Source organism: Protopterus annectens, chromosome 1.part1, assembly GCF_019279795.1.
Source record: "Protopterus annectens isolate FY-2018-M chromosome 1.part1, PAN1.0, whole genome shotgun sequence".
In the NCBI taxonomy this organism is placed as follows: Eukaryota; Metazoa; Chordata; order Ceratodontiformes; family Protopteridae; genus Protopterus; species Protopterus annectens.
The window spans coordinates 883,531,524-883,548,215 of record NC_056726.1 but is presented as its reverse complement, the minus strand read 5'-3'; the positions used below and the strand labels follow the sequence as shown (position 1 = coordinate 883,548,215).

Below are 16,692 nucleotides of genomic sequence, written 5' to 3'. Positions count from 1 at the left end.
GGTGACTGAAGAACACAGACACAAAAAAATTGAAAGCATAGGCATGGATGTCACAAAATCAACAAACATGGAGAAATAATTCAATATCACAGTACAATAATTCACAGTGGGATAATGCAAACTATTTAAGCGTGGAGGCTCTGGTGCAACAAAAACATACAGACAATGTATCAATTCTAAAGTGGCAAACAAAAACATGCAGGCACAATGTATCAATTCTAAAGTGGCAAGCAAAAACATACAGGCACAATGTATCAGGTCTAAGATGACACAAAAAACAGCACAAGTGCCACAAGTAAACAAACACAGTAAGATAAATGCATGGATTTGGAAGCTGCTGTGGTTTTACACAATTATTTGTGTGAAGTAAATTTCAGGTCTCCTGAAGTTGGATTGTTAAGAACATGTATGCATTGACTAATGTACAGAGTACATTAGCAAACTCACAGCTGAAACAAAAGGTAGTCTGCACAATGCTGCACAAATGATAACCAGAAATAGCAAACAGCCAATAGAAATTCAGGGTCTATACTATGTAGTTGAAGGAACTAAAACTCGACTGCACCTTTCATCGACACATATGTGTTGAACCTGCACTTGAGTGAATGGCCACATCATTGATTTTTTCCAAGGGAAAAAAATTGGTAGGCCAACTACACACGACACAGTATAACAAACACTATGAAGTGTGGGGCTTTCTCCACACCCCCCATTGTGGGGGGCTGTGCCCCCCACACACCCTCTAACTAAATATACTAACTCTGAGATCGCACTACAGAGGGGAAAAGAGCATATTTAAAACAATGGCCAACTGATTTTTTTCCCTTGGAAAAAATAGATGATGTGGCCATTTGCTCAAGCGCAGGTTTGACACATATGTGTTGATGAAATGGTAGTCGACCTTTAGTTCCTTTGACTACATAATATAGACCCAAAATTCATTGTACTAATTATTTGCAAATAAATGCCTAGAATAGTGCAATTTTACCATATCTTATTAAAGAAAACAACAAAAATTGTTCCAGATGTAAAATGCAAGCAACACAAGTATCATTTGTAGCTCAAAAAAGTTAATTCTCTAGTATAGGGAGATTACTAGAGTAGTTATATCCAGTAATTTTGTGGCTCTGATGCACAACATTGAGTAGCTCAGCTCAAGCAGTTCTTCCCTTTTGCTACCTCATGTCATCCCTCCACTTGTAAATTTGCCACTCCAGATGCATTGCTCCAGTTAATTTGTTTATTTCGGTTAGTAATTGAAAACTTCTATTGAGCCAGTGGACCTTTTATGGAGGTGGTGACAGGAGTATTAAAGATCGGCTCATACAAGTCCACATAGCCATACACAGCAGACTTTAAGCAAGAACCATATAGCGGTACACACAGGCAAGAAGGACATCTTAAGTAATGTATGTATGATATGATATGATATGTACATAATATGTATATTATACACACACGTGTGTTCATGTGTGTAACGTGCATAACACAGTACATATAATATGTTTGTAACACATGTAGTATATACATAACAAAATACATAGATTTACCAAGCTTGAACAGATAGTGTAGCTGGAACATAATAAAACTGTTACAACAAACTTGCAAACCAAAAAGCACCATATTTGTATATCATGATGATATGAGTTTGAACAGAGAATAGCTGCCCATGACATACCACATTTACAGTTCACATTCCTAGATATTAGATGCATCACCAAGATCAGCAAGAAAAACAGCAATTTAGGGAAAAGCAGCTGGAGATAATAGTTTATGTCATACACAAATGGCATGGGGAGCTGTGAAATGGGAATATGAGGGAGAGTAAGAAGCAGGCATTAAGTAGAATCACAGTTTCTGTATCTGCTGTTAAGCAGTATGAAGGATTTCAGGGCAGTTTTAAAGTCTACATAGAAGAAAGAGTAACACTGCTAGACAGTAAGAGCTACCTATCATGTATACTGAACAGTCTAACACTAGCCACTTTGCTCTACCTCTTCTTCTTCTTTTGGCTTTTCCCAGTTAAGGGTCACCACATCAGATCACCTATCTGCTCATGATTGGCAGTAGAGTTTTAATGTGTCGAGTTGCCAGCCCGGCGCCCAACCTTCCACGGAAGGCACACACACTCACACCTAGGGCCAATTTAGAGTATCCAATCCACCTACAGAATGTCTTTGGGATGTGGGAGGAAACCAGAGTACCCGTAGGAAACCCACACAATCACAGGGAGGACATGCAGACTCCACACAGAAGGCACCCCAGCCGAGGATCAAACTGGAAAACCTCTTGCTGTGAGGTGGCAACGCTAACCGCTGCACCACCGCGGCCACATTGCTCTACCTAAAGCCACAAATTAACTATGAGTCTACAGTCCTCAGATTACTTGGGAACTAATAACATTCTTGAAGGCTGAGAAGCATACTCTTAACCTTTTAGTGCAAGAAATCTGGACAAAGCCTGACAAAACAGGAAGACAAAGGACCAAAAATAGGGACATATTTTAAATATTGCTCTTATAAACATGGAAAGTTGCCAGAGTAACAAGGTTTATTTTAATATACATTTTCTAAAGGATCTGAAGTCTGAAACTCAAATGTATGTCATTATTTAGTGACTCCAATCCTCAAATCATCAAAGTGATTTGCCAGAAAACCACAAATTTTATGAAGAGCAGACCAGGAATATGAGTTAAAAATCTGGACATTCTACTACAATCTTTACAGTTTCGTGCCTCAACCCTACCCCCATTTCCACCCACCCCCACTTCAACTACATTTTAGTTATAGACCACACCCCCAACAAACCTCACTCTCAATTATCCAATCAAACCTCACCTATCATCCCCCATACTAGAACACTTCACTACACCCCTATTCAACACGGAACCTGTATAGTTACTGATAGCACTCCTACACTCACCCAACTCCTCCTGCAACTCAGTAAGATGTCCTATAAACATTACACCCAGGTACTAAAAGTATTATTTTTCTCATTAACTATCTTCTGTCTCCTCCTGCTGTCCATCCTTTCCTCCTACCACACACAACTTCATATCACCTCCCCAAGAATCCATAACCAGTCCCATAAAACTAGGACATTTCCCTATATCACCTTGCAACCTTACCTCCACCTAACCTTTTTCCTTCTTGTGTAATAATCTTACATACAAAACTAGCCCTTCATCCTCCCAGAAACAAGCTAATATATTACACAAACTAAACCAACTCTATCTATACCTACTTCAAAAATGGACTTGCTGTGGGGACATTCACCCTAATCCAGGACCCAACAAATCTAACAACAGAAACTTAAAACAGCGAAATCCTCTATATCTAAGACCAACCTCATCTCTCCTCCTTTTAAACATTAATGCAAGAAGTATTCTTAACAAAACACAGGACCTTCATGCCCTACTAGCTCTATACAAACCAGATATCATTGTGTTAACAGAAGCTTGGCTTAAACCTGAACATCACACTAATGAAATTACTGCCCCTGGGTACAATATTATATGTAGAGACAGATCAGGAAAAAAGGGAGGTGGTGTTGCAATACTCTTCCAAAACCACCTCACTATTGAACAATTTGTGTGTAATTCCCAAGACGTCAAAGATGTAGAACTAATTCTAGCCAAATTAAAACTTAACTCCATCAAACATATAATTATTGCAGGGGGATATATTCCACCAGGTAATAATACTAACATATTGCAAAGCCTACTAAACTGGATGTCATCCTCCCTTCCACAAGAAACCATACTATTAGGTGACTTTAACATTGACTGGTCTGATTGTTCCAGCCAAAATCCCACCACCTACATTAACCTCCATGGGTTTAACCAAATTATAACTGCCCTCACAAGAATTGACAAAACCACCAAATGCCAGTCCATCTTAGACTGGATTTTGCTATCAGACCCCACGCTGGCTCAACAATCAGGCTGTCTTCCTGACAGTCTGAGTGATCATCAAGCAACTTACCTAATTAGGAACCGATCCCACCACAATAAACAACCCATCCTCAGAGTAGTATGTAACAAAAAGACCTTCAGAGCTAATGACCTAATCAATTCACTAAAATGCTGTAACTGGACTCCTTTAAAACAACTGTCTAGATGAAGCCATGCAGTACTTTAACTCAACCTTCCTAAAAATCTTAAACTGTCATGCACCCCCCCCCCCAGAGCCATTAGAATCAAAAGTAAGTATGCCCCATGGCTAACAAAAGATACTAAAACCGTAATATAAGAAAGGGACAAAGCCTGGTTACAATTTCACAAACAAAGAACCACTAACTTGAGACAGAATTATCTTGAGCTCTACAACAAAGCTAAAAAACTAATAAAACTTGACAAAACTAATTACCATAAAACCGTGCAAGAAAAATATGCTCACAACCCTCAAAAATTCTGGGCCACAATAAATAGTTTACTGCACCCAGGAAAATCCACCACTCCTACCCCTGTATTGCCAAATGACCATGACAATATCCCCACCCAATTTAACAAATACTTTACTGAAACAGTCCAAGCCCTAGCCAACACCCAAAATACTACTAGCAGTCCCTTACCTACAGAGACCCCTACCCATTTCAGTACAACAAACAATTCCTCCAGTTTTTCCCTGCATCCATTCCCCACTAATACAATTGCTAAACTCCTCAAAAAACTTAAACCAACCACTCTGGCAGCTGGCAATCTACCTGCAGACTTCCTCCAGATAGCAACAGAAGCTATAGCCTATCCTGTGTCCATTCTCATAAATAGGTCAGTATCAGAATGTAAAATACCTCACTCATAGAAAATGTCACATATTATACCACTGCACAAAGGGTGTAAGTCCCTTGAGCTTACCAACGACTGCCCTATTGCAATTTTATCACCTTTATCAAAAATATTAGAGAGAGTAGTTTTTTTCCCAACTAATGCATTACCTCCTAACAAATGACCTGTTATCCATATCCCAGCATGGCTTCAGACCTTCCCATAGCACTGCCCTCATTTACCAACATTGTCAATCACCATAGAAACAATGGACTATTTGTATCCCCGATATTCTTAGACTTATCGAAAGCCTTTGATATGGTTAACCATAGTATGCTTCTAGAAACTCTGTCTTCCCTTAACATAAGCTCCTCCACCATATCATGGTTCAATAACTACTTATCAGACCATCAGCAGGCAGTTCTATGACAAGATCAATTGTCCCCCGTATTACCAGTAGCCAAAGGTGTCCCTCAAGGGTCCATTCTAGGTCCTTTGCTATTCTCATTATTTACTAACCAGATAGCTTCATCCTCACTCTCTGCCTCAGTAGTGCAATACGCAGATGATACCACTATTATATGTGCCTCCCCCACCCTACATTAGCTAAAAAACATAACCCAAAATAACTTTTCCTTAGCAGAAGCATGATTCACTAACATAACACTTATTTTTAATCCCCAAAAAAACAAACTCATTCTCTTTAACCCTGGTAGATCTCCTCCACTAAATAATGATTTTACCATAACATCTAAATATAATATACAAATCACCCCAACAGCACACACAAAACTATTAGGTGTTGAAATTGACAGTAATCTAAAATTCGGCATACACATAGCCCAAACAATTAAGAAAGTTAACAAAAAGCTCGGTCTCCTTTATAGGAACAGACAGTTCATCACTAAACATACCAAAGCCACCTTAGCAAGGACTCATCTCTTATCCATTCTCCTTTATGCCTTCCCTATCTTAACTAACCTTCCCCACACCGAAATAAGCAAAATGGAATCCTGCAACAACAAGATTGCCAAGTTTGCTACTGATGCCTCTCATAGATCCCATCACTGTCTGGCCCTCAAGCAACTTAATTGGCATGCGTTACCTCAACTACTCCTACTCAACCAACTCTCAATAGCTCACAAGCTCTACTACCTTCCTGACAAACCCCCAGCACTTCAGAATCTAATTTACCCCTATACCAAGGCTAGAACCTTAAGAGCTAGTTACCCGAACCACATAAATGTCATCAAACATACAAATGATGCTGGTAAATCTCTCTTTACCTGCTCCATTGCCGGAACCTGGAATTCACTCCCAAGCCACTTAACTTCCACCACCTCTACTCCCCAATTTAAAAGACTTCTCAAAACCCACTACTTAAATAACTGGCATTGCTAATGTTACTCCCCAGGTTAAGCCATACCACTGCAATGTTGCTAGGATTCTGCTAAGGATCAAATGATTGCTCCCCACTTCCCAATCTATATTTGTTATTCAATGACAAATCCTCTAAAGTTCTAGTTGACTGTTCAGCCAATGTTATGTTCTCATCAAAACTAAAAAAAAAAAAAAAAAAAAGTAACAACTCTCATTTATTCATATTTATATGGAAATGGCTTACTATCAGAAATTACTGCTATGTATGCTCAACTGTATTCTTAATATGTAGGATGTTATGTTTTCTTATATGTTGCCATTTTGTCTCCTTTGAACTGTATTGGTATTTGGAGCTTCTCTCCCCGGGCCTCTGCTGAAAATGGACCTGTGTCCAGTCGGACTTTCCCGGTAAACAAATGTAAAATAAAAATAAATAAATTGAGAGGTATGCTGAGAAGGTTTCTGTATACCTTTTATGGTAGCCTGTAGGTGGTTGTTGATTGCACATAAGAGGGATGCTGCCTGAATCCAGCCAATTCAGTGTAACTTGGTCAATGCAGAGGTAGTTCCCCCTCACACTGAGTTAGAGGATAAACAGTTTATCAAGGTCCTGTTGTCTGAGTAGTGTTAGAGCAATGTTTGTCTACAGAACATCAGGGGCCAACATAGTGTTATCTGTGTTCTTTCTAGTGGGAGTGTGAGGCATTGCCTAGTTGTGTAGGGTGCGTCTAGTTTATATTTTGTTTTCTTGATCACATCGGTCATATGAATGGAGTAGAGAAGTTGTTAGTTAATGTATGTGCTCAGGAACTTTAAGGTTTGGGCTACCTCAGTGCATAATCTGTCTATCATGGGTAGTAATGTTGAAGAGTGCAGCTCTGCCTAAGGCCCTTGTGGAGCTGATAAACTGATCAGACTTTGTTTTGAAAAGGCTGGGAATCCAGTCTGGGAGTTTCAAAGATGAGGAGAGCAAGACATGGCTTGACTTGAATGGTGCCAGTGTCCCTGGAGGACATATAGTGTAGGATGGCATTTGCTTTCTGCATGATGTGGCTATTTTCACAGTTTCTCAGAAGGTCACTGGGCTAGTTGAAAACTAGGATGGATCTAAGAGTCAGTCTCCTGGTGACACTGGATTACATAGAGTCACTTCTAACTCTCTGAGTACTACATGATAGATAGCTCCACAGACACAGAACTGTAACATCACTAAGGTTGGGATCCTAGAGTGAAGAGAGGAAAGTGCTCACTTTTCACATGTTTTAACAGCTCCATTAATGACACTCCAGTAAACCATGATACATTCTGATACTGGAGGATATACTCCCTAAAGCTGACCAGATCAATTCCACAACCTTGTCAGAAAACAAGTGCTGATAATTAGAGAGAGAAATCCTTGGAAATTCAAGAACTTAGCGAGTTGTCTCAAACCTTCAGTCTCAAAGAGTTTGTTAAATTCATATTTTATATATCCCTTCCTCATATGAGAAAGCACATATATGCAGCTGGCACTAAAAGGCATGGAAAAGACTTGACTTTTGAATTTTACCTATGATTTTCTGCAGAGAAATTTCATTAAATGTGGATGAATTGTTTTTTTTTTTAGAACAGCAATCATTTTATCATCATATAACTAAATCTACATTTAGAGACTATTTAGGATAAATATATAAATTGCTCTCTCTTTTCTTCAATTTGGGGAAACTTTTAACTCCAGCACTCTAATGATAGTTGGCTCATAATTTGTATAGCTGGATGGCATCAATTATTCTTTTTCTCCTAAATGGCAGAAATGTAGATTTCTGGATTTTTCCACAAATGTGTTAGGTGCCATTTTATAACAGGTTAAATAAAAACGAAAGGTTCTCCATTCGATCGGTTCATAAATTGGCTTCCCTTTGAAATTTTAGAGAGAATCAACAGCTTTAAAGATATTATTTTCTAGATTGTTATTATACTGGCTTGGTGGCAGCTTCTCTGCCTTTCAGCAGTTGTGGTCAAAGGCTTAGTCCTATCCTATCTTTTTTTTATGTGAATGTGTGCATGCATGTATGTGTGCATGTGTGTTTTTGTGTGTGTAGCTTCCATGTTTTCTCTGTGTCTGTGTGAATTTTCTGTGGATACTCAGTTTCGTGTGCAAGTGTGTGTGTGTGTGTTTGTGTGTGTGTGTGTGTGTGTGTGTGTGTGTGTGTGTGTGTGTGTGTGTGTGTGTGTGTGTGTGTATGTGTGTGTGTAGTTTCCATGTTATCTGTGTGTGTGTGTGAATTTTCTGTGGGTACTCTTAGTTTCCTCCACAGAATATACTGGCTGGTTGATTGGCTTTGTAAAGTGTTCAGTTATCTAGCATTTATTGTTGGCCTGAGTCATGGCTAAAAAAGCTCTGAGATACACAAGTTCACTCAGCGAATTAGCAAATTAATAAAATAATTAAAAATATTTCACAAGCCAATGAATCAGGTTTCATAGCACTCTTTGTCTCTAGTTCTTGTGTTCAAGTTTATTAAGAGTTACTTAGTATACCAGATGTTCTTTGTCATATCTAGTTTTGCAGTGAACCCTGAACTAGCTACTGGCAAAGCAGTGTGACATAAGTGAGAGTTGCACACTTCCACATGCCTGCAGTTGGAGCAGGACACATGGTCACAGACTCGATAAGACAACTCCTTTTGTCCAAGCACAAAGTGCACTCATCACTCTTTCCAAGTGATGCTGATGATTGCAAGTCTTAGTCCTCCAGCAGCCTTATCTCACCATTTACTTGCTGACTTTGAGGCTTACCATCCCACAGTAAACAGGGTAGCACAGCACACAAACAAGCTGCTTCCCTTTCTTCCTGTTTGTGCAATATTATGTCAGTATACAGAGTAGCTGGAGGTGAAATGCTTATTACAAAGCTGTGCAATGAGTGGTCTTCTCATATCAGGAGTTGTGATGCATGTGATCTTTAGGCAGTCAGGCTGTCAGGTACTGGTACCCAACTAGTTGTCCTATGTGATGAGTTATCCTATGATCCTGCACAATTACATAATCACTGCTAAGGCTGTACCATAATCCTAGGTGAATGTGCTCTACCAAGGGGACTATAGGGATGGTAACTGACACAACTCCCTCGAGTGCATTGCCAGCCACCAACAGCCTGACAATCAGATTTCATCCTTCTCTCCATTAGAGTCACACTCAGACATACATACTGACTGACTGCAACAGTCTTCTCTTTCCCTGTGCACATGCAGCCATGGGCAGAAGATATCCAAGTGAATGCGTCTATGTTTTACCATTTATTTGATTTTTTAGTCAGGCAACAACAATTTTGACTTAGGAAATGCCAAACTATTTATTACAGCAAAATATAAGATAACACAAAAGTGTTTTAATGTTACTTGCACTGAGGAAGGGTGTCACTTGAAAGCTTTGCATCTTATATTTGGCTTTTTAATAAGTAGCTTGATGTTTCCTAAGTCAAAGTTTAGTTTTTTGTTGTTTGGCATTGGTTTACTTTCATCTTGGTTTACCACAATAATAAATCCAGTTTTTTGGAACTCTGATTTTTTAGTCACGCTGATAATGAAGTTAAGAGATCCCTGACCTCCTCATCCACAAACACACATTGCAAACTTTTACTAGATAATAGAAGTGAAAACACTGACCTATTCAGTGTTGAGCAAGCAGATAAGGGTTTGTCTCCAGTCAGTCACTTCAGATGATAAACCATACAGAATCAAATGGAGTACAGAGCAGGCTGTGGTCTGCAAGTAGAGGTTTAAGGTATACTTGTATTATTTCCAAATCAAGATGCCACATTCTCAATTATACCTCAGAAGAAGCTTTTAAAAGAAATTAATGTAGGTGAGAGAGAGAGGGAGAAAGAAAAAGAAAGAGAGGAGTGAAATGGAAGAGTAAAATTTGAATAGTTTTGGTTAATTGTTTTACTTAATGGTTCCTATACAAGACTCAAAAGAATATAAAAAAATACAGAATTGCCTAGTCAATGAACATTTGTGTTTTTTTTTTCCTTTTCATTTATCATTTGAAAAATGTATGTTGCACTGTCAGTATTCCGTAGACCAAAATCCCGCAGGTCAGTTTACTCCTGTGGGATATTGAAACACTACATGCTGTTTATCCTATTTTTTTTTTCTGGTAATTGTATCCCCTGATAAGGGGCCTTTCTCCCTCTCCCTTGAACTCTAATTATACTATCTCCAAGTTTTACCACCTCAGAGGTAGTATATTGCAGACTATTTGTAGACTGGTGGAGTAGCTATTCAGCCCCCACACTGGAGAATCATGGAGGTACAGGCCACCTGCAAAAACATTGGTAAATAGTATGTACTCATTTACTATGCCACAGAAGTAAAATGGTCCACTGGATTTTGATCTAAGTGATGCTGCCTGTTGCCACATCCACATTCTGCTGCAGACTATATATTTATGGATACATGACTAGTCATTGAACAAAACTCTGTTCGAAGTCTATTTTATTGAATTCAAATGATTGAAAGACTAGCTCACTGAACAGAGCACAAAAAAACAAAACAAAAAGTAAGTGTTTTTTGCAAGGGCAAACCTCCCCTGCACACCCCATGTGGGGGACTGTGCCCTCTACACCTCATCATCATCAGCCTCCTTTTTCCTATTTTTCTACATGGGATCGGGGTATCATGAGTGCCACACTCCTGCCTTCTTCAACACTCATGCCTGACTGTCTCAGATCTTCTTTCACACAATCCATCCACCTCTTTGCTGAACATCCTCTCTTCCTCTTACCTTCTTCCTGGCTGTCCCAAATCTTCCTCACCAAATTGTCTTCTGCTTTTCTACACATGTGCCCAAACTATTGTAATCTGTTCTCTTTGATATTTTCTGCAATTGGAGCTACTTTGGCTTCTGCTCTTATGTCCTCATTCCTTTTCCTGTCCCACAGTGTGCATCATACGACCTTTCTCAGGCACTTCATTTCCATCACCTCTAGCTTCTTCAACTGTTCTGCCTTTACTGCCCAGGTTTCTGTACTATACAGTATTACTGGTCACACCACTGTCTTGTATACCTTACTTTTCAGCTTCTTTGGCATTCTTCTGTGATAGACTACACATGATACTCTATGCCAGCTGGCTGCAGCCCCTCTGATTCTAGCTTTGACCTCTTCATTCAGACTACCCTTCTCCTCAACTACCCCTCCCAGATACTTGAAGCTGTTTACCTGTTCCCACTATGTTCCCTTCTATCTCTATTCTCAGCTTCTTCTGATTTCCCCAATTTGCTGCCATTACCACTGTCTTATATGTGCCTAGTTTAATCAAATGTGCCTTCAGATTTGCATTCCATTATCCTATTCTTTGCTGACATTCTAGCTCAGAGTACGCCTGCACTGCAACATCATCTGCATACAGCAGATTTGTTGATCCCTCCCCTCCAACCTGTTTGCTGATGCAGTCCATCACCAGTATGAACAGCAGTGGGCTCAGAGCTGAATCCTGATGTACACCCACTCCCACTGGGAACCCCTTTGTGAGGCCGAACACTGTTTGTACTTGAGTCATTGGGTCCTTGTATATAGCCTGCACTAATTCTACCAATGTTTCTGGGACTTCAAACCACCGCAGTACTGCCCAGATCAGCTTTCTTGGGACCTTGTCAAATGCTTTCTTCAAGTCTAGAAATGCCCAGTTGGACTCGCTCCTCATCTCTAGCTTCTTCACAAGTATCTGTCTCAATGCAAACATTGGGTCAGTTGTGCTGCATCCTGATCTTAATCCAAACTGCTCATCTCCCATCTTACATTCTACTACCCTGCGTATCCATTTATTAATCACCCTCTCCAAAACTTTCATGCAATGTGATAGGAGTTTGATGCCTCTGTACTGCCCACAGTTGTGGATGTCCCCTTTGTTCTTGTACACTGGCATGAGTATAGGTTCATAGGTTTATATATAGGTACTAGGCTATGGCCCTAGGGCCTATACAAGCCTAGCCAAAAAGGTACCCTGGCTTTCGCCACCCAAGAAAATAATTTTTCTGTGCCCCTGTCAAGCAGAACCACAGAAGTGATCCCCGGAGTGAATTTCCTATTACCCATCCAATCATCAAGATTTTTCTTGAAGAGTGCTAATGAGCAGCTTTGTTTGACATAGATAAGTGGTCTGCTCCAGAGTATGGGAAGTCTCTGGGACCGGAATCTATCCCTCCAGCATGTTCTGTTTATTGTGGTGACAAGGTGTAGGTCCCTAGAGAATGTAGCTTGGAGGGATTGGGATTTCTTTACGTGGAGCATGTCCAACAGCTCTGAGTTTGACAGCTTTGTATGTTAGGCAGAGATCACCTCTGAGTAGGCGATATGTGACAGAGTAAAGCTGGAGTTTTTTGAGACGGTCTGCATAGGGCATCTGTTTGAGGCCAGTAATCCTCTTTGTGAGGTATTTCTGTGGCCTTTCCAGTTGTTGTAGATGTCTTGTGAGGTACATAACAAAAGGGGCGTTGTACTCTATAATGGGTCTAATGAGTGATGAGTAGAGGTGAGCAATGACCTTTTTTTTTCTGGATGAGAAACCTTTTGTGATGAGGTGTGCCACATAGAAGGATTTCCTGACCACTGTGGCGATGTCATTATCAAAGGAGAGACTACTGTCCACCTGTGTCCTAAGGTCTCTTATCACACTTTCAGTGTTAAGTAGATGACCGCCAATGTGGTAGTTCATGCGTACAGAGTTTTTACCAAAGGGGATGACAATGCACTTTTTGGTATTGAGCTTGAGACCATGGCTTTGACACCAGGCATCTGTCTCAGTGAGGCCCTTTTGTAGGATGTCCACATCGTTAGGAGTTTTGATTATGACTCCTAATTTGTAGTCATCTGCGGATTTAGTTAGCCAAAGACCTTCTGTGTTAGCCTGTACTTCAGAGAAGTAGATATCAAACAGGAGAAGACCCAGGACTGAACCCTGTGGTACTCCACTTGTCACTGGTCTGGTCTGATTTAGAGTCTGCTACTTTCACAGTGTGGATTCTGTCAGTAAGCCAGTTGGCAACCCATCTTGTGACATAGGGATTTATACCTAGTTTAGTGAGTTTATCTATAATTTCAGAGTGGGGGATGGTGTTGAACACCTTGGCGAGATCTAGATAGGCTTTGTGAACCACCTTACCCTCATCTTTGGCTTTGGTGACTACTTCAAAGATGTCTATCAAGTTTAGGAGATATGATCTGCTTTTTACAAACCCGAACTGTGTGGGGTCCAGAGTTTGGAGATCTCCAATGTCTTTGTTTATGAGTTCCATGATGATACATTCTATGGCCTTGCAGACCAGGCTCATCAGGCTAATGGGACGGTAGTTCCTGGGGTCTGTTGTGGCCCCCCCTTTGTGGAGTGGGATAACCATCGCGGTGCGCCATTCAATGGGCACAAAGCCTGAGGTGAGGCTATGATTGAACATGGTACTTAGGTGGGGTGCTAGTTCATTCTGTAGTTTGTGTAGAAGGCAGCCTGAAATGTTGTCAGAGGTGCCATGGATGCTGTGGTCTTGGCTTTGGAGAGTGAGGTTTTTACCTGTGCAGCCGTGATTACAGGAATTTGCATTCTTCCGCTATAAAGATGGGCCCTTTAGGGGGTGAGAGGGGGGTAAAGTTAGCACTGAAACTGTCTGCCAGGATGTTGGCAATATCAGTTGGTTTTGTATATTTAATGTCATTGTGCTGTAACTCAGAGCAGATCTGAGTGTTGCCATTGAGATTCTTGACATAGCTATAGAATACTTTGTGGTTGTCTTTAGAATCGGTGGCGATTTTGTTTTCATAACTAACTTTGGAGGATTTTATGAGGGATCTCAGCTTCTTACTGAGGCTGACCAGGGAGTTCCTCCAGTTGTGGGATTTTACTCTTTTTTGCAACAGTTTCTTTCTTCTGTTGTAGAGTTTGTTTATAGCAGAAGACCACCAGATTGGCTTCCTTTTTTTTGGAGGATAGCATCTTGGTTCTGTTAGGGATAGCATGATCCATGCACTCGTGTAAGTGCTTATAAAGTGCATTTGTGTAGGATTCAACAGTCGTACCTCTATTGTCTATCTGCATGGGTGTCGTGAAGTCTGCCACTTCTGTCTTAAGAAGCTCAAAGTTGGCTTTGGAGAAATTTTTTACGGATGTTTTCCTAATGGGGGGTGGGAGCGGGATGTGGATGTCTAGGGTGATTAGTTTGTGGTCGGATCTGACCAACGAGGAGCTGACCTCTGGTGTGAAACACCGGTCACCCATGTTGGCGATGACCAGGTCTAGGATATTGCTGCCCCTGGTGGGGAGTGTGGATAAGTTGATCCAAGGCGTTGGAATTGATGATATCTAGAAAACGTTGAGCAAAAGAGTTGGTACACAAGTAGTTTTCCCTCAACAGGAGGTATGCTTATTCTCCAGTCATCTGGGATATGCCTTTCTCTCCACACTGCTATTATTTCCCTCAGGAGCCATTTTTCTCCTATCTCATCCAGCATTTTTATCATATCTGCTGTAACCTCATCTGAGCCTGCTGCTTTCCCTGACTTCATCTTCATTAGTGTTGTTCTTACTTCTTCTAGGGTGGGCTCCTCTTCTTCTCTCATTGTAGGGTGTTTCTGGGGCAGTGCAGCTTCTGTGGGGTTTTCTTCATTCAGAAGCTGCTGAAAATACTCCTTCCATCTGCCTTTGATGCCCTCAACACCTCTGCTATATTAAATATATGAACTCCGAGATCACACAATTCCTGACAGAAGGAAAACTACCCTAACTCTAGTATTCAGCATCTGTGAAAATCACTGGTCTCCAGTGCATTCCCTTGGATCTGCATTTCATTCAATTACTTTGATTCAAACAAAAATGCATTAAAAAATAATGCAGTTCTATAAAATGAGATGTTTCCCATACTGACTGTGATGCAATTTATGTACCTTCCAGCTACTGTGGAAAGGGCTTAGTCATGTCCTGTACATACTCTGTGTGTGTAATAACTTGTTTGTATGCATGTTTTATTTCTTTCCTTTCCCAACATTCAAAATACGAAATGTTTGCCACTTGTCATGACATAGGTTCCCTGCAGTCTAGGATATGAATTAACTGTGTGTTCCAGCAACATAATGTTTCTCCTTTAATACATTGCACATGTACCACAGTTGATGCATTTTTTCAGACCAGGAAGTTCTGCATTAATTTTTGATTCAACTTTAGAAGAATGCCACCTGTTGAGTGCATAAAGTGAGAAATCCTTTTGTTTTATTGTGAAGAAACAGTTAAAATGAAACCACAAATTTTATGCACTGCTAAATACACTTATTTATTTTTGTTTATTCATTTGCTAACCTGTTAAATGAACTGGCCTTTACCTGATCCTTTTCAACCATGACCTGAGTGACAAGGACCAAGATACATTTATACATGGAGAGCTTACAGTATCCAATCAGCTAGCATGTTTTTGGGAAGAAACCATATTGCACAGAGAGAGCCAACCCAACCACCAGGAGAAATGTGAACATTTCATTTAGACAGTGATTGGAGGTAAGGGCTGAATACCATACCCTGGCACAGTGAAGCAGAGATCTTAATCACAGAACCACCTCACTGCCTTATATGCCTCATTCTCCTCATAGTCAGAAACAATGCTTACCTAATGTAGGAAAAAGCCATAAAAATGCAATAACACTTCAATTTCAGGTCAGTCATGATCAGTGCCATTAAACTTTTCTATATCCTTGGTTCACATAGGCCTTTAGTACTAGCTTAAAGGCTGTATACTATGATATTACTGTACTCCTGCCCTAACCCCCACACCCACTCCATAAAGTGATACAAAATTTCAAAATAATGCAAGAATGACTTTTATACAAACAAAATTCAAAAATAAATATTTTGAAACATATTGGACAGTGCAGTGGTGCAGCGGTTGTGTTGTCACCTCACAGCAAGAGGTTCTCCAGTTCGATTCTCAGCTGGGGTGCCTTCTGTCTGCATATCCTCCCTGCGTTCATGTGGGTTTCCTCTGGGTGCTCCAGTTTCCTCCCATATTACAAAGACGTGTGTCTGGAGCATTTCTCCCTGTGCGTCCGCTGAAAAATTGGCTTTGTTCCAAGTCGGACTTTCCTGGTAAACAAATGTTAAATAAATAAACATACTTACAATGACTGTAAGAAATACAAGAATGGTGTAATATATGGAGAACATCTCATTAGGGAGCCCAAGATGAAAGAGAGAGGAAGAGGCTTGGTGATGTTTCTAGTAATGCCTATATTTGGAAGATGGCTTAAACCCTGAACAGAAAATCTGTGTTTTTGAAAATCACTGAAAATATTGTAATTGTGGCTGCAGGTTATCCAATACTGAGCTATGTCATTGTTATTGATCCAGGAAACCAAGATGCTGTCCCATTCAGTGTTACAGTCTGAATCATGTTACCACAGTGCACTGCTTATGTGGGAGATGCATTTTTCAAAGAATGTGCCACAATGTAAACTATTATGATATAAAAAATACCTCAAAGCATAATAATGTCATAGTACAGATGCGCAAACATTTTTATGCATGATTTTT

The 16,692-nt window shown here is 40.3% G+C and overlaps 1 protein-coding gene across 2 annotated transcripts in view; it reads left to right on the top strand.

Annotated features, from left to right (window-relative positions):
• Positions 1-16,692, top strand: part of FBLN7 (fibulin 7) — a 1,104,237-nt gene that overhangs the window by 8,483 nt on the left and 1,079,062 nt on the right. The window lies entirely within an intron of this gene.